Genomic DNA, 24565 nt, shown 5'->3' on the forward strand with positions numbered 1-24565 from the left:
GAAGCTGGGTTTTTTTCCCTTAATGAGGTTTTTCTAGGGTATATCTTGTGTCACATTTTTTGTGGGTATGTTATTTTTTTCTTGCATGCGGACTTTGATTACATATATATTTCAGATCTATTATGAGTTATGTGGAAATGATTATATATTCTTTGTTGCAAGTTTCCTTACAAATGGTATCAGAGTTGTGGTTTTATTATTGTAACCGTAGATTGAATCCATGGGAATGCATGAGAGGATAAAAGAGAGGGAAAGATATATGAGTTTTTTATTATAGATCTATAATGGGATATTGGTAGATTTTGGACATGTGAAATTGTTGGACAAAAGGTTTTTTGGATGTTTCATTTAAATAAGGGTTTTAGGGGGAGCTTGTAGAAATGACCTCTTAGGTTAAAAAAAACCTCACCATTGGATCTCGGTCAATGTTTCCATAAATTTTGATATATAATATGCCCTAGTTTGGCCATTTTCGTAAGAAATGAAAGAGTTTCTAGTTTCAGCCCATAATGGCCATCAAATTTAATCTCATCAAAATTTTCATCACAAAAAAAAAAAAATGGCAATGAAAATGGTACAAAGATTGTCTTAGTACAATGGCCATAACGTTCTCTAATGATATAGGATTTCAGACTTCTCATAGGTGTTGGAAAGCTAATTTAAAGCACTACAACTTGGTGTAGGTTTGGTTTTGTGATTTTGAATTTTTTCAAGTTTTAAGAGCCCAAAAGTTAGATGTTTTTTATTTTGAGCACAAATTTGGGAATAACTTGGGTATACAAAGTCAGATTTTGGACTTCAAGTAGTCAATGAAAAGCTCTTAGAGAGCTCAACACATTGGTTCAGATTTGGTATAGGTTTGGCATGATTTATTTTGTGATATATTGATTTGAATAGTTTAAGATATATATTGACTATGGTAGCATTGTGAGTTTATGACATTGTATGCTTAGAGATTTGGATTTGATGTCATTGTATACTCAGTTCATATTTTAGATTGGTCTCATGATGATATGGTTATCATTATTTGGATTTGGATATGTATGATGACTTGTTGGGTCTACAAGTTATGTAGTGTTGTAAGCGGTCTATATTTACATATTGCATTTATAGCTTGGTTATGGGTTGTCTTTTCCCACTAATCTTTCATTATTGATGCATATTTAGATTGGTGTCTTGGATTTGGGTTGTTTATGCCCTAAGTCACATGATTTGCTAATTTTTTTCTTCATGTAGAAGGGATGAGATGTTGTTACCAGGTATAGTCATGGTGGAGGAATATGGTTGATTATTTTATGTTGGTAGGTTGGACATATTGAGAGTCAGATGCTCGGTTCATGGATGTGATCATGGTGTCATTGAATTTGGCATGACATGATTGGATATATAGGAACATCCTTGATGTTCATTGGTTTGGATTCTTGATTTGGTTATGGTGGTATATCTTCATGGTTGAGGGTCATGGTTATTTGGTTTCTTTTGAGGAGCTCATGATGTGCACTTTGAGTTATTTGATGGTTATATGCCTTGGTTGATTCTCATGGTTAGAGAATGGTTTTTTCATCATGATGTCATGAATAGCTTGGATACATAGTTTAGTGGGAGCTTATGATAGTGATGAGGTGACAGTGCAGGATTTGTTCCTAGTTTTGTTTATATCTTCTTGGTTTGGAGATCTTGGTTTCACTTGGTATTGACACTTTGGTTGTGTGAGTGTAGACTTGGAGGATCTTCATATAGGATATGGATTTTATGATGCCATGGGTGACTCAGTACCACAATTGAGTGGGAGTTCTTGGCATTGATATATTTATTGAGTCAAAGCAAACAGATTTCCACAATCCATGAATATTGAATTAATCTCTGGGGAAGATTGTGTGAGAGTTTTTTCATCAACATTTCGGATCATACTGTATGATCCATCATCAGGATGCCACTGAGTCACTGAGAGCAAAAAATGGAGTGCAGATCTAAGAGAGGGGATAAAAAGAGGATGGAGAGGAGGGAAGGGGCACAGAGACTGAGGAGGCATGGAGGACAGAGAGGGAGAGAAGTCAAAAGAAGAAAATGCGAGGAAGAAAGGATAAGAAATGAAAATGATAAGGAAAACAAGAATAAAATAAAAAAGTATAAAAACAAGAACAAACAATCAATAAAGTAATAAATAACAAAAAATAAATACCTAAGCCAGCAATCAGGCAAAAACCAAGAAACAAAAAATTACATATAAATCTAAGGGGATAAATGAACATCTATACGAATATATATATCTATGAGAATATATGTATAAATATATATAAATAGGAAAGAAAATCTAAATGAAAGAATAAATCAATGTGAATAAATTCGTATAGATATATATACAAATATATATCTATATGAATGTAAATATCAATAAGAATATATATATATAATGCCAAAAATACCAGAAGCGATAGAACACGATATATATATTTTTGATTTTATATATATATATACTTATTCTCATTTTTATACTTTTTTATTTTATTCTTGTTTTCCTTATCATTTTCATTTCTTATCCTTTCTTCCTCGCATTTTCTTCTTTTGACTTCTCTCCCTCTCCGTCCTCCGTGCCTCCTCAGTCTCCGTGCCCCTTCCCTCCTCTCCATCCTCTTTTTATCCCCTCTCTTAGATCTGCACTCCATTTTTTGCTCTCAGTGACTCAGTGGCATCCTAATGATGGATCATACAGTATGATCCGAAACGTTGATGAAAAAACTCTCACACAATCTTCCCCAGAAATTAATTCAATATTTATTGAGTGTTTTCATATGTTGGAGGTTTGTCTTAGATCTGGTTGCTGCATAAGTGTCTTTGACATTTGCATGGTGCACTTATTATCTTCATGGTGTGTGAAGATGGTTAGATCTTGAGGACTAATGGGGTTCTTGGTTATCTTCATGGTGTGTGAAGATGGTTAGATCTTGAGGAATCATGGGGTTCTTGGTTATCTTCATGGTGGTGGAGATGGTTTTTCTTCATGGTATGTGGAGACATAGAAGCAGACCATAGGGATGTTTTTCTAGTCGACTCCTTAGGATTTTTGTCTAGTCGGCTAATAAAGAGGTTTTTAAAATAAAAAAAATTTGTATATAAATATGAGTTTCATTTTTTACAATTTTCATTTATGTGAAATCAAGTTATTGGCTTTTGAATTGGGTAGAAAGAAATATTTGACAAACTTCAACCTATTTTCAAATTTTGGAGGAAGAATTTACGACATGGGCAATAAAGATAAAAGAGAAAGTAAATATGCACGAAGAAGAACTAAGGAACAAGAAGATGAAAATCGTCAAAAAATGCTAGCAAGATACTATCTTAGATCAGGTACACATGCACAATCTTTTTTCCAATGTATTTATTAGTTTATTTAGTTAGGATTAGGGTTTAAATCCAATTAGGAATATCATGTTTATCTTAAATTAGCATTACTAGATTAACTTAATATTAAGAGTTTATTTGAAATTATGTTCATATTTAGGCCATTAGGGTTTATCCAATTATGTCCATATTAGTCCTTAGGGTGAATATTACATTATGAATAAATTTAAATTATGAATTTATTTAGCATGGGAATTACCTTGTTTATTCAAATATGTTAATAATTTATAGTCCATTAAGGTTTATTAGATTATGATTAAAATTAAATAAATGAATTTATTTAGGACGTAGTCAACCAGGACAACCTATCAACATTGGAGAAGGTTCATCCCAAGTTCAAATAGGTACATGTGCATCTCTTGCAAGTATATAATATAGATCTTTCTAGAATTCTAGGTCTCTATCAAACTTTATATCTTTAATTTTTAAATTTAGTGATCGATATTTCCCCTTATAAACTTACTTGATTTTATTTGTTATATCGTGTGCGTGCAATTCTAGTAGATGATGAAAATGTTGGACATGAGGAAATTGAAGATGAAGCAATGGATATTGAAGAAGGACCATCTGAAGGTTAGATAATTTAATCAAGTACATAATATTTCACTCTTGAGTTAAACATGTATATATGTATACATATATGTCCCCTAAATCTAGATTGTATCTTAAGACTTTGTTTCATTTTTTCTTGTGCAGCCCGAGATCAAACAACAAATGAGAATGTTAATTTAACTCAAAGATTGAAGAGAAAAATTAATCATAGAAACATAGATCATTTAATTGAAATGGATGTGGAAACATTGAGAGAATATGCTAATCAACCTACACATACTACGAAGAGGAAATTGAATAAAAAGTCTAAAGACATAATTGCACAATTTGAGAATCTATCAACAGTGGAGAAAACTCAACTATTATCAATTTCACTTCTCAAAGATGAATTAAAAGAGCCACTGAGACTATTGGGTATAGATACAAGTATAAAAAGATGAGGACTTCTAAACTAGAAAAAGATATTGTTGAAAGTGTTAAGGAAGGGTTACATTCCATTGGGAAAAAAACTAGATCTGCAAATAAATCCATTGCACGAAGAGTGATACTAACATCTATTTTAAATAAGAAAACATCCCAAAATAGACAGATCTCTTCATTATCATCTCATTTTGGGTATAGTCGGAAGACAGTACTACATTATCTAAAAAGGAGAAACAATTTGAATGATAGTGCATTAGAAGGCAATTGGGCACTAATGTGTAGAGCTCCTCGATCTGACATGATTGGGGAAATAGTTAAGAACTTAGTTATTTAATTTTGGATTGATAATACTCGTCCTTCACCAAATAGAAGAGATATCATCAAGCAGAGGATTGGGCCCAAGGAATATATTCAACACGCAAAACATTGGTTGGATGTCACTCAACATGAATTGTATCTCTCATTTTGTAATTTAAATCCTAACATAAAGATTGGACAAACAATGTTTGAAAGATTGAAGCCCTATTTTGTGAAGATAAATAAATCTTTTGAAACATGTTGTTGTCGATATCATGTTGAATTTGATCTGTACTATGAAGGGTTTCGAAAGATGATAGAAAAAAGTGGTGAAACTTCTCAAAATACTTTTCCTAAATGACCGATTCAATTCATAACATCAATCTTATGTGACAAACCAAATGATTGTGTCCGTGAAATAGATTGCATAAGAGGAACTTGTGAAACATGTGGTAACTTGACTAAATTTCCTTTGAGAGAAGAAGATACTAATACGACAAGGATGGTAAAATGTAAGAGATATAAGTACATAAAGTCAGAAACAAAAGCTGCAAAAGAATCAACAAGGTTAGAATATGTAGAGGATGAGATATCGGCTGGAGAATTTATGTCAAATTTTCGTAAATTGATTCAACCATATATACGCCATGCATTTTTTGCTAAGTGGCAAGCAGAACAATTTCAAACACTAAGAGAAACTTTCCCACTTTGAACAATTCTATCTGTTGTTGACTTTGCAGAGAATTACTCTTTCATATCTCAAAAACAACTTCAAGTAGAATACTACTATACAGAGCAGGTTACTATTATGGTTCAAGTGTCTTATCGACATGCACAAATTGATCTGGATGGTGTGGAAAGTACAAATCAAGCACGAGTCATTAAAAAAGAGTATCACTTTTATATTAGTGATGACAAAGAACATGACACACATTTTGTGGAACATTGTTTTAAGACATTTTTTGAATATTTGAAAAACAAAAACATTAAAATAGAAAAACATTTGGTATGGTCAGATGATTGTGCAGCACAATTTAAATCAGCTAGACCATTTTATGCATATGTAGATATCATCGATACCTTAATATACCACACATTTGGAGTTTTTTTTAGAGTGGACATGGAAAGGGTGAGCATGATGGTGCAAGAGCTTGTATCAAACATGCTTTAAGAAAGTATCAAATGGACTATAAAGGATATCACATTAATAATTCTCATGATGTGGTTGAGTGGTGCAAAACACATTTTTCGGTGCCAACAAATATAGATAACACATCATTAGAAGCGGATCGAGTCATACCATTTAGAGTGTTTTGGGAGGTATCAGGTATATATAAATTAATTTGTTTATATTTTTAAATTGAATCTTAAATTTATATTTAATATGTTACCTTAGATGATATCTAACTAAATTATGGACCTTGTGTACACATTCAGGTGTTGATAGAAGATCAATGCATGCATGCAAGAGGGTAGAGAAGACACGATCTTTGCATTCAGTCATGAGTACAAATAGTAATGTGTGGTCATTGTATACAAGAGAATACTCATGTTTTTGTCCTAATTGTATTGATGAAGACTATGGTGGTTGCATTAATCAAGAACGTAGATATGTGGGTGAATGGACTTTGGTGCCACTAGATGTTATTAATACGAATCAGTTTGAGGATGAAAACTATGATGATATTCCATTGATTTCTAGTGATTATAACCATATTTCAGGATTGATCAAAGTTGGTATGTATGAACTATATATATACCTAGATCATGTACATGTATACATTTTTCATAATTTTGGTTAATTTTTATTATATATATGTACTTATGTAAATGACGTGTATCCAGAATTTTGACATATATAAGTTTGTGTAGGAAATGTTTTTGTAGTCATAGCAGAATTGGAAAATGTAGAAGGTGCTAGCTATTATTTATTACGTTGCACCATGGAAAGAGAGAAGCTAACAAAGACTAAAATAAGTGATGAAATTGTTTTTCCCACAGGTTAGTATATAGTTGAATTATGTATATATGTATGTCAAGTATCTATATTTTTAATGAATTCAAATTCTTTGACTTAAATTCAAGATTGATGTATTTTTTAAATGTGTACATGTGCAGGTTCTGTTGTTGTACAAGGAACATATTTGAAGCAAATAAAATTACTTAAAAGTGAGATTCATTTCACCGATTATCAACCTAACAATAAGGTATATCAATATAGTAACCATGTTATTGCCACTGGTCTAACTCTTCATCCAGTCAAAGGACCTGGAATACGTAAGTGGAGGCTCCATATTGATGATCATGAGAAAATATTAAATGTTATCCAAGAATGAGCTGATCCACTTGATATGAGATAGAAACAACTCCTAATTTGATTTGTAACTCAAGAACAATTTAAAATTTGGTTCAAACTATTTGAAATTTGGTTGAACAATCATTTGATCAATTTGAAATTTTGTGGAATAACTAATTTTCTAAATTGAACTTTTACTCTTTCATTTTGAATTTTCTAAAGTAACTAATTATAGAAATTATGAACTTATATGTACATGTGTGTACACTAATTACCTGACATGTGCACCTTGAGGGAAAGAAATTCGAACACCACTTATCTTAAGAGGATGATATTAGGAGTTTGTAAAATTAATTATGTTAAACTTTCTATTTCACTTAACTTGTCAATTTTTGGACACATGTACGCTTTCAATTTAACTAATTAGGACATGTGCTTTCAATTTCAGGACATGTGAGCTTTCAATTTAACTAATTACCTAACATGTGAGCTTTCAATTTTAGGACATGTGAGCTTTCAAGTTCAAATTGCGATTTGTTTAACTAAATTTTGAACATGTACATGTTTTAAGTTGGACTTGAATTAGAACATTGGGCTTAAGGGGATAAAATCCTAGGATACATGTGTGCACTTGAATTAAAATTTCACTATGATTAAAATTTGAAATGTAACTCAAGAACAATTTGAAATTTGGTTCAAACTATTTCAAATTGTGTTGAACAATTTGAAATTTGGTGTCCAATAACTAATTTTCTAAATTGAACGTTTACTCTTTCATTTTTAACTCAATGCAAGAATTCATTTAACTTTCTATTATATTGAACTTTCTATTTCATTTAACTTGTCAATTTTAGAACACATGTACACTTTCAATTTAACTAATTAGGACATGTGCTTTCAATTTTAGGACATGTGAGCTTTCGATTTAACTAATTACTTGACATGTGAGCTTTCAAGTTCAAATTGCAATTTGTTTAAACTAAATTTTGAACATGTACATGTTTTAAGTTGGACTTGAATTTTACAACATTGGGCTTAAGGGGATAAAATTCTAGGATATGTGTACAAATAAAAGGGATGAGTTCTATAGATTTACTCAAGTTAGGAATTATGTACAACTAATTACCTGATACTTTAACATTTAATACATGTTCAATATATTACCAAACATTTAAATTACATGAACTATATATATCTAAATTTAATCAATATATTAAACATGCACGTACATATCTAAATAAATTATTTACATATCTTAGATAGAAACAATTTATAATATACTAGATCTAGATCTAATATGTACATTAGATTCCACAACATAATGCAACATGTATCAATCATCTCGAGAACAAGTAACAAAAACATGTATCTATCTAGAGATATATCAGAAGATAATATCAAATATAAATATAGTGTGCACACATGTAGACATGTAAATCCAGGTACATCTATATCAAATCAAATATAAATATAACATGCATCATGGGTGTATATAAAGTGTCTATCTAACATATATGAATGTCTCTCTGGATGAAAGTCTACAACAAATCATTTAGATAAAAAAAACTATAGATCATCACATGCAGGACTATCATCGCCACGCCTCCTCACAACGCACTCTGAAGACTGACTAGTATCAAGGTGCTCACTAGGATGTGTTGAGCCCTATATATAAATTCAAGAGAAAGTGATATCAATACATGCATACATTGAATCAAGAGAAAGTGATATTGAAATACATGTACATGTATTTAATCAAAACATAAATAAACATTACTTGTCCACTACTAACATCATCCAATGAGTCTCGACGACATACATGATCTGGCATCAAAGCTGGAGTAAAAATAGGCACGTCCCCCTACATTGTACACGTGCACAGGTAACACATCAAATTAAAATTTCTCTACATGATTACATTTGAATCTACGTGCATGATATACATGTACATGTGCACACATGCACATGTCTAAATTAAATTAGTTTGAAATGATTAAAATTTTAACATGAACTTGAAATTTTTTTTACCTGTGTAGATGGTGGCATTTGATAATACTCGGACTGCCTAGCATCGATCATGTCCACTAATGCATCCAGATTTCATTGCATCGCATCAAGCTCAATCTTTGCATCTACGCGGGCCCCATGGCTGGTGACTGGCACATGTCCTAATAATGACGAGCCAAGTGGACTATGTACATGAGATGGCATAGAAGTAGAACCATCATGTGTCAACAATTCCATCCACCCTATGGTCGACAAGCTCAAATCAACATCATCAAGGCCCACATCTGAACTCTGAGCCTGCACTGTAACACTGGCTGAAGGGTCTGTGGTATGTATATGTCTCTGTGGAGCAAAAGAGTGGTCAGTAGATGGATCATCATGTGCACTACCACCATGACCACTACCTAATCGATGAGGGGAATATGGCTGAGGATGTGTCCTAGTACTACCATGGACACGACCTCGAACATCTGATATGGGTATGCCAAGATGCTCTGATACAAATCTATATGTATCTAATAAATCCTCAGCCAAACCAATCATAGTATCTCATGCCAACACTCTAGTGAGACCCTCTAAGCTAGCCACTGAAGGGATGTCTGCTGCACTATATAAGTCTCCTGAAGATGAAGCATAGGATGATGATCTAGAACGCCGACGAGACATCAAATACTGACCAACCTCATCACTCAAAATAGATCGGACAGCTGCTGCAATCTCTCCAACTCCTTGAAGGACCCCATGTAACTGAGTGGTATGCATGGCCTCATCAGCTGATGGACCTAACACAGGGGAAATAGCAGGTGCCCTCTCTCCGACAATCGATCTATGTGCCAGTGGGGGATGACCTGGCTGCCTATCAGCCAATCTACCACGCCCCTGTCCTAAATGTCCTGGTAAATCTGTTTAGTTCACCGCCCTGCATAAGCGAACCTCTGCATAAAGCTGTCAGGCAAAATAGAGTGGAATTTGGTCATTATTTGGATAACGACCATGGGCAGCAAGGAAGTGTGGGTATATCAATGCAGCCATCTATGGATCTATACACTTAAGGGGAGAATACCCCTTCACATACTTTTGTGAAAGATAATGAGGGAAACATTCCCTCTTCAGGACATCTTTGGGCACCAAGCCCTACACCTCCTGGAGTGAAAGACCAGAGGAGACCTCTCATCTCTTATTGTCAAGGACAGCCTGTATAGTATGTGCAAAATATGGGGCAGCGCCATGAATCTCATCTCGAATAAATGTCAGGCTGCGTAAGATAGTCTGGCATGTACCACTATAAACACTGGAGCATGTGCCACTAGTCAGGGATTCCTGGAGTCTATGAATCTCCTGGTTAGTGCGATCATAGAGCTCCTGAGGTGGGATAGGTAGCTGATCAAGGGGGACATGTGCTTAGGGGGGATAGGTTGCTCGAGCTCGGGTATAGGTTGTTGCTCAGGGCCCAGGACAGGCTACTCGGGCTCGGGTATAGGCTACTCGAGGGGGACAGGCTGCTCGAGGGGGATAGGCTGCTCGGGGGGGATAGAAGGTTGTTGATCAGCCATGTCAATGTATGTAGGTGCGTGTATAATGTGTAAACCTAAAAATTAAAATTAAAATGTATGACATTTAATAAACTTGAAATTTATATTAACATATATGTATGTACAATTTGACAAAATTAAAAAACTTGTATCTAAATTGTTTTAATAAAATTAAACATGCACGTACATGTCTACATATATATAAAAGTCCTAAAACTTAAATGAACATATACCTTAAAAGAAAACTAAATTTTAAAACACATATGTTGTTATATATATAATGTTTGTAACTCAGGGACCTTTTAAGAACTACATGTGTGCAAGTTATATATCTATCTAAGTTAGATTGAATTTTCAAAGGTTTTAGACATATGTGTGCACATAAACTTGTCAGATGTAATTTAGGTCCACGAAGTTTAAATATGTGCATATATATGTATATATAGATATATGTGTATATACATGTACATGATATGTATATTTGCACATATAGATCTATCATGCACATGTGTATATATACATGCATACATGTGCATATATATATACACGTGCACATGATATGTGCAAATATATATATATCATGACACATGTGCATATATAGATCTATTTGTGTACATATATATAACATTGATGTATCATTTTGAGACCTTGATATCAATGTTTAATTAGTTTTAGGATTAGGGTTCAATTTGGTTTGTACTATTTGATTAGGTTTACATGCTTAGGTTTCAATTAGGACAAGAGTTAATAAATTGAATTAATGTTTCAATTCAATCTTAGGGTAACGGTTCAATTTTGTTAATGGTTGGGGAAAGGATTTAAGGTTAAATTCAAGGTTTCTACTATTAACTTGGGATATATAATTACCTGTTTATGATCATGGTTTAATTCAATTTGGTTTATAAGTATAATATTAATTAGTTAAGGGCTAGGGTTACCTTTCAATCTAGTTTGATATATTCAATTTGGTTTAAGGTCAAGACCCAGGGGTTAGTTTATTTTAGTGTTAAATATTAAGATATAATGCTAAATTATGATATCACTCATTTTTTGATATTTTGATATGATGGACATGTCATAAATGACATTTCTATATGATTCTTTTGATATGATATGCATAGATTATATATATATATATATATATATATATATATATATATATATATATATATATATATATATATATATATATATATATATATATATATATATATATATATATATATATATATATATATATATATATATATATATATATATATAATCTTATGATTTAGCCCGTAAATTATCATTTATAATATAAGGGTTTAGAAATTAAATTTTAAGATCTTGAGGTTAGGGTTAGGGTTTGGATAATTAACTTTTAGTTTTAGGTTTAGGGTTAGAGTTAGAATTATGGTTAGGGCTATGATTTAGGATTGAGACCACGATTAAAGGGTTAGGATCATGTGGTCGGAGGTCCCAAGTACCTGAGTAGAAATTATAGTCTAGATCAATTAGGGTTAGTAAAGTAGGCAAGTTAGCATTTAGGATTTAGGGTTATAGTTATGATTCTAGGGTTAGGGTACATTGGTTTTACATTTCTATTAGTACTATTTATAGGGTTAGGATATGGGTTGACATTGGTATTAGTATTATTTTTAGGGTTATGGTTCGTACATCAGGGTTTAAATTTATGGATCTAAGATTATGATTAGGGCTTATAATTTAGGATAAGGGTTGGGGCTTATCATCTAGTATAAGGGAACTTACCATTATAATTTATGATTAGGGTTAGAATAATGGTTTAGTACTTAAATTAGTTTATATCTAGCTAGCTTTTAAAATTAGAGTTTAGCATTTAAATTTAACAAATTTTAGGATCTTAGTGTACATACATCTTGATTCTAGGGTTTAGTATAATTTAGGGTCATGGTTTAACATTTATTCAATTATAGCTTATAGGTTTGTACATGATCATTTCTAGAAGTATGGTTAGAGGGTTAGGGTATGGGTTTACATCATGTTGAACTAGAAGTATGATTCTGAGGGTTAGGATTTGTATTAGCAATAAAAATTTTGATTATGGTTTTAACACATAGTTTAAATAAATTTATATAATTAAAGTTAGGATCAAGTATTAATATGATTTAATATTTAATGTTGGGGTTTATCATTTAGACCTCTACGGTTCAAATTGAGATTTAGAAAAGTTTTATGGTTTCAAGTGTGCATCTAAGATTAGGTGTTATAATTTATGATTAAAGGGTTTTACAGTTAGGATTATGACCAGGTTTAGTATAATTTAGGGCTACTGTTTAGCATTAAGGAACTTAAGACTTAAAATTTAAGTTAAATATATTTAATCTTTACATGAACATTAGATTATATGATGTACATTTTTTTATGTAACTTGTATATTATTTAATCAAGTTATGTTCTTATAATTAACTTTTATTAATTAAAGGTTGTAACATGTATTCTTTAGGTCATACACATTCTAAGTTATATATGTTTCAAGTATGTATATATATGTATGTTATATTCTTACCTAGATGCAAATTAATCTCTGACATTCTTATATATGTATTTAATTTAGGATATGGACCCAAGTTAAGACATGTGATTGAATTATAATATAGTTAATTATATACTTAGATTATTTTTAAATTCAATTTACAAACTGACATTATAGTTAATTCTAAATGGGACCTAGCCAAGGGATCCAAAGAACTAATAAAAAGTTTTACTAAGAAAACAATAACATACATACAATAATTTACAATTATAAAAAACATAAGAGATTGCAAATTCCTTAATGAGCACATTTACATTTCATTTTTAAATAATTATAAGTACTAAAAGTAAAATAAATAACACATCCACATGAAATAATATTAACTAGACTTCAGTTCAATCCATTTAAATAATTTATATACATTTGTTCTGAATGCCACTTGGCAAATTAATTCAGAATGCACAATCATCCACTGTACATGTCACAGGGTATGAAAGGCTGAAAGAATATACATTTATAAAATAGTTTACATCATCCATTTTTGATCCATGAAACAAAGTACAATACAATTTAAGTAAAATTATTTTAAATAGTATTAGAAGTTTTTTGTTTGGATCCCTTGGCGAATTGTTATGTGATTAAGTATTTACTTATATATGTTTAGGGTTTTATTGTACATAACTATATGGTTAGGTCATGATAATAGTTTAAATAATAAATTTAGGTCGAGGTTATATGGTTTTAGGTCAAGGTTATATGGTTCTAGGTCAAGGTTATATGGTTCTAAGTCAAAATTATATTTATTTGTAAAATTACATGTAACTTAAGCAATACATTTCAAAACATCTAAAATAATAAATTTTTAAATAAACTTTAAATTAAAAGACAATATTATATACTTAGATCTAATATAGATGAAAATTATCTTTAAAAAAATCTTATTTGTGCATTTAGAGATTCATAATAACATTAGAGGCTTAAGCATGAATAGTAAAATAAAATATACAAAGAAACATATATAAAAAATAATAAAATATATAAATTTTAACTAAAACAATAGAAAAAAGGAAAAAACAAATGTTTCATACCTTTTTCAGATGGTCGATAAAGCGGATGTCAGTCTCTCTCCAACTTTCGATCAAAATAATGAGGAGAGAATCCGACTGCGCCGCTATTTATGCTAGCGAGTTTCATAGTTTTGATCAAAACTTAAGTAAAGTTTCGATCGAAACTTTAAAACCGCGGGGAAACTCGCATTCCAAGTTTCAATCGAAACTAGTTGGCGCGGTTAGTTTCGATTGACAGTTACTTTCTATCGAAAGTAATTAGTTTCGATCGAAACTTTGAAAAAGAGCTTCTATCGAAACTATATGGGTAATTTTTTGGACTGCGCTTGTTTGGAGGAATTTCTTCCTCCGAAAAAGTGTAACCCACTATTGTGGGTTCACCCGATGGTTTTTCTTCATGGTGTGTGGAGATGGTTTTCTTCACAGTGTGTAGAGATGATTGCCTCTTAAGGACTAATGAGGTTCTTGGTAAAGGTATAGTTTATGCTTTCATTTGAAATGTTATCCTTGGAGTTAAGATGGTTTCATCATGGTATACTCTTGATACACATTTAGAGTTTTTCCATGTTATAGTATGTTCATATGGAGCATGTTATCTCTTTTGGTTGAGATGGTTTAGATCATGTTGTCATGTTTATGTTCTCAAGGCCATGGTTGGAACTTTGACATTGATCTTGGATTAGTTTCTTGGTATTGAGTACATTGATCATAAGTTGGATACTTCATGATATTGCTATGTTGTATTTGGATTTGGCATGGATTGATTGGTTATAGGTGCTCATGGATACTTAGAGATGGTGGTGATGCTAATTTCTCTTTGATTAGAGAAGTATCTATTGGGATAGTTATTTGGTTTTAGTAGGAGAGTTTGAGGGGCATTCATTTGATATAGACTTGAGAGGATATTGTTCTTAGATGATTCTTGGTTGGAGACTTGGATATCTTGATGAACATTCTCATTCCCCACTCTTGGTCTACTTGATAGTTTTCTACTTGAGAAGTATAGCCCATTGTTTCTCTCAGGTGCATTATATTTATGCTTGTCTTTCATAAATATGGATCTTGAGCTATGATACATGAGTTAGTTATGGAGGGTTCATTTGAGAGATGGTTTAGTATTGGTTATCTCCATTTGCATATGTTGTTATTATGTTGGTTTAGTTTGGGAGATGGTTTTATATTGGGCATATTCCTTGGATTAGGAATGGATTATGAGTTTGATCTTCTTATGAGAGGCTTACAACCATGATTATTTATATGATATAGTTTGGATGTTGTTGAGGCTTCTCGGTTGGGGTTTTATGGAGGAGATCATACTTATACAATTTATATCTAGAGGTGTGTGTAGAAGGACATGATATGGGTTATGTTTTGCATGGTTTCTCTTTGGTCTTGGTTATCTTCCTAGATGTTCATTTTTCTTACATTGGATTTGAGATTGTTTGGAGATTATAATCATTGGTTTGTGCTCATGTATGTCATGTGAGAGATGACATGGTTATTTCTTTATCTCTTTCCTCTATTAATTATGGAGAGCTTTGGAGACTATTTGAGATTTTTTATAAGAGTTGTTCTTATAGGTTATTGTTTAATGTGTTGTGGATGTCCTTGAGACTACATGGATTCACTTCTTTGAGATGTTGTGAGTGGATTGATTATAGATTTGATATTATATTCTATAGTGGGAGCTTCTTGATATATGTGGTAGGTATTGCTCTTAAGATTTGTGATTGTAGGTTACAAATTAGATATGTTGATGATATGAGATTCACTTGGTATACCTTTGGAGGTATGGATAGTTGGATGGATTTGGCACTTTTTGTGGTTATTATTTCAGCTATGAATATTTTGATAATTACAGTGACATTTGATTACCTTTCGATCAAGCTTTTGTGCTTGGCATTTTAGTTGGTACAAGATTTTATGATCTTCTAATGTGACAGGTTGGGTGGCTTTCTCTTTGGATGGCTTATATGTATGTCTAGTGGTAATGGAATAATAGAAGGTGAGATCATTCATGTTTGAGATGTTGCATACTTTCATTTTGTTGCAGGGACCAAGATGGAGCAGTTTGTGTGCTTTGATCCATGATGGTGGATGTGCTAGGAGGGATTGTTCCCTTGTTTATTTATGTGGCTACAAATTGACCCTATGCAATGTATACAAGTGGGAGATTGTTGAGATAATGGGTGTTGTACACATTACATAATATTGCTTAAATTTAATTATTTCATTTTATTATGTAATATTGCACCTAGATAGATGTGCAACATGTAAAGATTCCCATGAGATATACTTGATGAGTTGTATTGTAGAATTGTAATAATATTTGATGTAGTTATTTAATATTGGTAAAAGAATTAAATTCTCAATATTAAATATGGGGTTAGTGGGTTAGGTATCACATGGTTTATGTAATACCACTTGGTGGTTTTGTGGGACTTACTACTATATAAGTAGCCACAAGGATAGTTGTTGGTGAGTGAAGAAGAAGGGAAAAATCAAGAGTCAAGTGGGACAAGGCTTGATAGGTTCACCAAGGGAGAATTTATAAAGGTTGGAAGCATGGCATGGGACGTGTGGATTCATGCTTGTTTAGATGGATTTCTTGGTTGTGGCTATGGCTTTGAAGGTTTCCATGGTTGTATTGCAATGGCATTTTTACTAAATAATACATGGTGATGGATGCTTTTAGAGGCTAAGTTTTTTTGTGTCACATTTTTTGTGGGTATGTTGTCTTTTCTCTTATATTTTGAATTTAATTACATATATATTTCAGATCTATTATGGGTTATGTGGAAATGATTATATATTCTTTGTTACAATTTTCCTTACAAAAAGTGCTTCATTACAAAATTGGTTAGCATCTTATATAGAAACATAGTGTATGAGTCTATTGTGATATATTCTTTAGAATTTCAACACTATGGCTAATCAATCACCTAAGGATAGATGTCCTTACCTCATCTCCTTTCTAACTTGGTGGAGCATCAATGCTCATTCTCCTAGGATTTTTTGTATCCTTTGCCTCTAGCTCTCTTATCTGTGTTGAGGCCTCAGTCATGACCTTAGCTAGATTCTCTTGATTATCATATTCTTGCTAAAGTAGCCACTTGCTCTGCATTGGATAGTTTCTCTTTGAGAGATGCAACCTTAGCCAATTTCTCTCTAAGAAATGCAACTTATGCTCCTAAACTAGGGACCTTAGCCTCAAGTTCTTCAATCTTCTCTTTGTAAACATGGCTCTTCCAGATCTCATCCTCATCAAGCTTCCTTACATCAATGTAATCATGCATAGACTTGGAAAGTCTTGTTTCTATCTCCTCTATCCTTGCCTCATTCATGAATGAGAAATGCTTCAAGGCCTTTGAGATTTATGCACCTGAAGCACCTTACAAAGTCCATACAACTGTGTTACCATGTTCAGTGCTCTACACATCCATTAGCTTAGGTTTGTTTGATGAAGGATTCATTCTCCATACTATGAGAGATTTGGTGTCAATGTTGAATCTTGATCCTCTCTATAGTCTGTTAGCACCATATGTCTCATATGAGATGGCACTTTCCTACTTTCTAATCTGATTGAGCATAAATGCTTGCTCTAAATCCCACCTAGGTACCAACAACATTCCACTCCTCTACACAAGATCTCTTGCTTCATCCAAAGTCATTACTTCACTCTCATGATCATAGGTTTACAATTTCTCAACTAGTTCTAGCTTTTGTTCATCTGATTCTCTTGGTTTCATCTTGAGCACCAACACACTTCATTTCATCTTGTAAAAAAAAAATTGAACTCTGTTGGCTTGATGATTCATCATCCTCTATAAACTATAGAGCTTGGATTATACTATCATGCAACCTTACTATAGCTAGTTCTAATTTAGTGAGTGTGTTCTCAGCTACAATGACACTATCTTGTATATAGCTCTATCTGAAGTCATCGAACTATTGACTCTTACCAAGTAGTATTTGCAAAGTCCTTTGTTTAATTTCAATAGGGATATGGATAAATTTTTTCCTCTTAATCCCCATGGTGACCCATGATGCCTTAGCAGGCACTTCTTCTTCTTCTTCTTCTTCTTCTTCTTCTTCTTCTTCTTCTTCTTCTTCTTCTTTTGGAGTCACATCAGGTTCAGGGTTGTCAGGACATACCCTCTCTTCTTCTCCTATGCATACCTTTGGAATTTGGGCCATAATTTTAGCATGGTCAATGACCATATTCCTATGCATATGAGGATAGGGGACATCCATATAAAATCCCTTGAAAATGGGATCTACTCTCTTTGTCTTGCTCTCTACCCTCAACACATCATCAAGTTTGCCCAGTTTCTCTATTGCCTCCCCCTCTGCAACAATATTGGGGATAACATCTTCATGGAGTAGTCCCTTGGTATTAGGTAACACATAGTTCCTTATTTATTTAAGGGTTCTCTTCATCCAATTATCAGGATCATACATCTTATAAGGACCAGTTGAAAAGTTGTAGTGGTGGAGGAAAGAATGACTCTTATCTAGGGCCTCTTTTCTAATTGAAAAGTCCCCCACCCTAAAACATTAATATATGAATTTCTCTCTATGTACCTTGGACCCTAGATACTCTCTATTAACCAAAACCAACTACCACATAAATTGAATAATAGCTAATTTTGGAGGGATGAATTTTGGTAATATGTGGGGTGGTTGGGGGCAACCATAAACTCTCATTAAAGAAAAGGTTAGAAATAGGAAGATATCCCCCTAATTATTGTCTAATATTTTTCTTTCTAGGAGTAGAGGTGGTCTTAAAAGACTCTTCAAGATCTTAGGTGCCCTAAAGTAACTTGGGTCTTGCATTTTCATTATGACAAAACTAAAATTATTGAAAAAAGATACAGAATCAGAAAAGTGATATGAACTATCTCATACCCATGTCCACAACTAAACTAGTAGCTCTTCATTAGCATCAAAGGTATGATCAATAAAATCATGACTTATGTTCCCCATGTTCTTGTATAGGATCAAGTGCATCAACAGTGAATAGTGATGGAATTTGAAATCTTTCATCTCTCCACTCTGAGCTAGTGCAATATTTTCCTTCATCATCTCCAAAATATACTCAACATAATCATATTCCCTTCCATGGTATGAGTCTTACATGTCCTTGGCTATGATAAACTCTACTCCATACACCATATATGTTCCATCCTTATCAATCACCTTGTGAACACCATACACTATTTTTACGAAATAATTCTTAAATTTATCCAAAGGCATCACTTTTTTCACCTTCTTAGGGTAATCACCCACACTCTTTAAGTTGATAAGAATATGTTGTAGCATAGAGTTCCTTGTATAGGATTTTTTGCTTCTCTCAAACTTCCTTTGTAGGCACTGTCTAATCCAAATGCTTCAATGAATGAGGCTTGGTCTAGTGTACATAGAATAGTTCCATCTCTTCTATGGAATGATTTGGTAACCAAATTGTACAACTTGATTAGGGTCTTCACCAAATTAACATCAATAAAAACCTCTAGAAAGATTAATTTTTCCAAGTTCCTCCATGGATTACACACAGGGGTCTTATTCTCTCTATTGTGGTAAAAGTATCTAAAAAATTCATAACCTATAACTCCAGGACATGTAGCATCTTTGCATGGAAAATATGGGTTCAAAAAGGCACAATCATCTATAGCATTAGAATTTTACAATCATGGGAAAATCTTAATCCTCTCTTAGAAGTGGAGGTCTCTATAATTTCCATATCCATTGCCTAAATCTCTTCAACCTCTTTGTCAAACATTCTAACTATTTGCTGGAAAACACTAGGAAAAACTATACTTAGGCACTAAATGTAATAATCTATAAACATTCTAAATTCTATAATTAGTTAAATTTTCTTCTCTTTTTGAATGGTAAACTATAACTGACCAAAAAAATGTCTTTATAGCTCAATGTACATCATTAACATCCCTTTGCATTGATTTCAAGCATGCTTGAGCCTTAAAATTAATTTATTCAATCACCTCAAGGGAGAATCGCCATTACTATCCAACATTATATTTTCTATACGTTGCTCAAATCTTATTGGTCAAGAGTGGCTTGTTTTTGATAAGATAAACAAGTTTTAAGGGATCCTAAAACCCATAAGTTTTATAGAAACAAGGCTAATAATAAGCCATAAAAGCCCAGCCAAAATAGAGGTCTAACAGCTGAAAAAAGCCTCGAAGGCCCAGCCCATAACAAAGGCCCACAGAAAGGCTAGAAAATAAACAAACTAAAATAGACTACAGAAAGCCTGTTGAAAAGCCAAAAGCCAGGAAGACAAAAAGACAAAAGACAAGAAAACTAGTCTTCAATTATCTTCTCCATTTCCTGCATAGTCTGAGCTGCCTCGACTATCTTTTGCTGCTCCTTAGCCATTTGATCCTGGACCTTTTCCATGCCCTGATCCATGCTAGTGAGAGTACTGATTGTGGCCTTGTCATCATCTAGTCTAGCCTTATCCTTATTCTATCCTCTCTCCTCCACCAGCAAGCCCCTGTCCTTAAGTTTTCCAGCAAGGGATTGGATGTTGTCATTAATCAAACTCAAGAGAGAAATCATCTGACTTGCCAGGTTGTGGTTGTAGTTTTCAAGATTTCTTAATCTCCTTTCATTTAAGCTTTCTCTATTATCCTAGTCCTCCTGGCTGTCATTACCTGTCTTATTCTTTATACTTTCCATCTGGGATACCCTTTCTCTAACTTCCTCCAACTCATGGAAGAGCCATTTGATTGATTTGAAGTTGTCAATCATACTACTACAGGCATTATTTAGAAGGTTCATTCTAGTCTCCCTTGTGTTGTCTAAGATGGCTAGAAAAGCTGGGTCTATGAGCTCATTAAACCTAGGCTGCTCCAGGTTGTCCACCAGGATCTGAGGGTTCATAGCTTCCCTAAATATCCCCATAGTAGCAGTCCTCACATTGAATTTTTTCTAGACCTTTATCCTATTTTTGACCTGCACTTCCCCCTCATTCTCACCAGTGATGACATTCACTTTTTTCTCCGAAGGAGGCTGAGATTGGATAGGGGAGAGGGGAAGAGGAATAGCATCTATCCTCTAATTTCTAGTCTCCTCAACTCTCACAACCTCCCTCTTTCATTTTTTCCCAGGTTTCTCCTCTTCCAACTCCTCCTCTGACACTTTGTCAGAATCTTTGGTATCCATTTACTCCTCCTCCTCAACATAACCCTCTTTTCCTTGAGCTTGGCTGTGATCCCTAGGGCTTTTCCTGCTGGGAGTTGTAGCAGTGGACAGTTTCTTGGCTTGACCTTTTTTCTTCTTTCATAAGGAAACATTCTCCTCCTCTGAGTTAATGTTCTCAATGTCATCAGAGTCAGAGGAAAAGTTGGAGCTGCCTTCATCAACATCCTCAACTTGAGGAGGGTTCTTGCATATAGACTGAGCTTTGAAATTCTCATGGATGAGGAGCAATAATCCCTCATGCAAAGTAGGGTTAGCAATGGCTTTCTTCTTGAAATGAGAAATTTCCTTGTTCATAGAAGTGAGAAGGTAAAAGGGAATGGAAATTCTTTTCTTATGGAAAAAATGATTTAAAATCACAAAATGGTGAGTTCTGACCCGATCAAACCTAGGGTCCAGGGTAACATAATGGATGAGGGCATATAAAACATACCTCCAAAACTTTTTTATAGTCTCCGTCACATAGAAGGACCCTTTCTTTTCCAGCTTGTTCATCTCTACAGAATTTTTCACAAACTCCTTGACTACATTGGATGAAAGTTTCTTGTCCCTGTAGAATTTGAAACCCTCCATAGGGATACCAGTGACCTCCGCAACCACCTCCTATGTGATTTGGAAAGAGACCCCGTTCACCTTGATCTTGCCATTATTCTATGAGTTTACCATGTTGTTGGTGACCTCAGGGTCAAATCCATGGAGTTTCTCGAAAAAATTTGCAACCCCGCCCTTTTCCAATTTTTTCCAGACTTTGCCCATATTCTTCAACTTCTCCACTTCACCCTCCGACTCCTTTCTGCTCCTTTCTCCAGTCATGACATCCATTTTTTCTTCAACAATTCTCATGAGCCCCAATCTCTGCAACTTTTTTCCAGCCAAGATTTTGGCTCTGTTACTATTATTGGGTTCATGATCATTTGTCTCTCTGATGCAATAGTAGGTAAAAATAATAACAATCCTCCAAACATGTCAAAAGGATGGAGAAAATCCCTTGAGATTACGAAAACCAAGAAACATATTATTGCTCGTACCAACCTCCATTCTTTCTTTATTAAACATGATTATAGTTAGATTGACCCGTACTTCCATGGATTTTCTCTAGCTCGATAATTGACTTAGCTTCCATCGAAATATCTTTTTCGGAATGCCAGATCATCTCTTTGTTTGCTCCCACCCCTTTGTTATGAACCAGTCAGCAACTGGGTTTGCCTCTCTAAATGCATGAGTGACGTGGACCTTCTCAAATTTTGTGAGGGTAGCATGTGTCTCATCGATTATATTTGCAATCAACCATGAAGGAGGGGAGATACTATTAATATTGTTAATTATATTTTTGGAGTCCCCTTCAAGCCAAAGTTTGGAAACTCCAGCTTCTAAAGCCAGCTTTACCACACTACACGCTGCTCTGGCTTCGGCCAAATGGTTTGTCTGGTTTCCAAGTGGGAGAGAAAAGGCCACAATCCCCTCCCCAAAACTATTTCTAATAATTCCACCACTTCCAGAGGGGCCAGGATTGCCCTTAGAAGCACCATCGAAGTTGGCTTTTCAACATCCTTCTGAGGGTAGAATCCATCTGGCATCCTGTCTTTTGGGATCCCTATCTTTTTCTTTAACTGTCTTCCTGTTCCCTATATCAACTTCCCCCTCCTTCATCACTTGAAGGTTTTCTTTTATGTTTTTCAAAATCTTCCTTCCCAGAATTATAGCCGGCTCCTCTCTGTCCTTGAAAATTTTGTTGTTCCTTTCCTTCTAGATACTCCAACAGAAGTGAGGCAAAAACCAGGCTTAGTTATCCTATCGGCCTACAATTTTACAGAGGCTTTTCCAATGACTAAAAAAGTTGATAAGGTTATCCGGCCAGCACCAAAGAATCTCTATTTTCTGATTAAGAGAATTCCACACCTCCCTAGCAAAATCACATTGAATGAAGATATGATTTCCTGACTCGGACTGGTTTTTACAGAGCAGACATCTGCTAGGCATAACATGGCCTCTCTTCATGAGATTATCTTGCGTTAGGATTTTTTTCTGAAGGGCCAACCAATAAAATATGTTGATCTTAGGAGTGAGGCCCATGAGCTAGGCATCCGCCCAAGGGGGTTTCTCCTTTAAACCCCAGAGAGAGTTGTAGCCAGAAGCAACAGAATAACTCCCATTGGGGTTATCCCTCTAGACCAGCTCATCCTTATTATTACAAGGGATCAAAGCAATAAGCATAGTCATTATTGGTTTCAAGTCCTCGGTAATGAGGGAAAGGTCTCTCCATTCCTGACCAACCCAATAATTGTTTACTTTAAGCCCATATAATTTCATGCATTCTTGCACCCATCTCTCAAAAATTGGGTTGCTAGAAAGTGGGCTTTGACATAACCACCCATCAAACCAAAATTGAATATCCTCCCCATTGCCTAGTTTCCAAGAGACCCTTGCCTTAGCCAGGTCCCTGGCCTTTAGGATACCATTCCAAATAGTCGACCCTTTAGGGATGTCCTCATTGAATAAAGTAAAATGAAGAGAGGGTCTTCTGAGGTATTTATTTTCCAGAATGTCTCTCCATTCACCAGTGTTATTGAAGATATGCCAGATTTGTTTTGCAAGAAGCGCCTTATTGAGATGGGTAAGCTTTTTGATACCCAAACCTCCATACCTCTTGGGGAGGCAGATCTTCTCCCAGGAAATAAGAGGGTACCTTTTCTTTCCTTCAAGTCTGATCCATAGAAAGTCTCTTTGGATTTTCTCCATTTTCTCTGCAAATTTCACAGGGATTCCAAAAAGGCTCAGAGCATAAATGGGAAGGTTCTAAAGAGTGGATTTGACTAGTAGACATTTCCTAGCCTGACTGAGAGAGGCACCTTTCCATCCTACCATCTTCATGTTGAATCTGTCCAGAATACCATTCCAGAAAGAGTCAAGGGGAGAAGAGCCCAAGGGGAGACCTAGATAGGATGAAGGGAGAGAACCCACCCCACAACCAAGGATTCTAGCAATTTTCCTTTGTCTTACTTTAGGGGTGTTAACAAAGAAGGTCAAGCTTTTTTTCCAGTTAATTAGTTGTCCAATCCCTCTGGAGTAAGTATCAAGAACCTCTTTCAAAGTCTTAGCTTCTTTCATAGAAGCTTCCCCCCCCCCCATTATAGTGTCATCCACAAATTTCCGGTGAGTGAAGGGGTCATTTCTCAAAGAAGGCTTAATCCCAATAAGACTTCCATCAAACTTTTTATGTTCAATAAGCCTCCCAATGCAGTCAGCTAAAATAATGAAGAGGATA

Source organism: Cupressus sempervirens, chromosome 5, assembly GCF_028749045.1.
Source record: "Cupressus sempervirens isolate cs-2001-9-10 chromosome 5, ASM2874904v1, whole genome shotgun sequence".
NCBI lineage: Eukaryota > Viridiplantae > Streptophyta > Pinopsida > Cupressales > Cupressaceae > Cupressus > Cupressus sempervirens.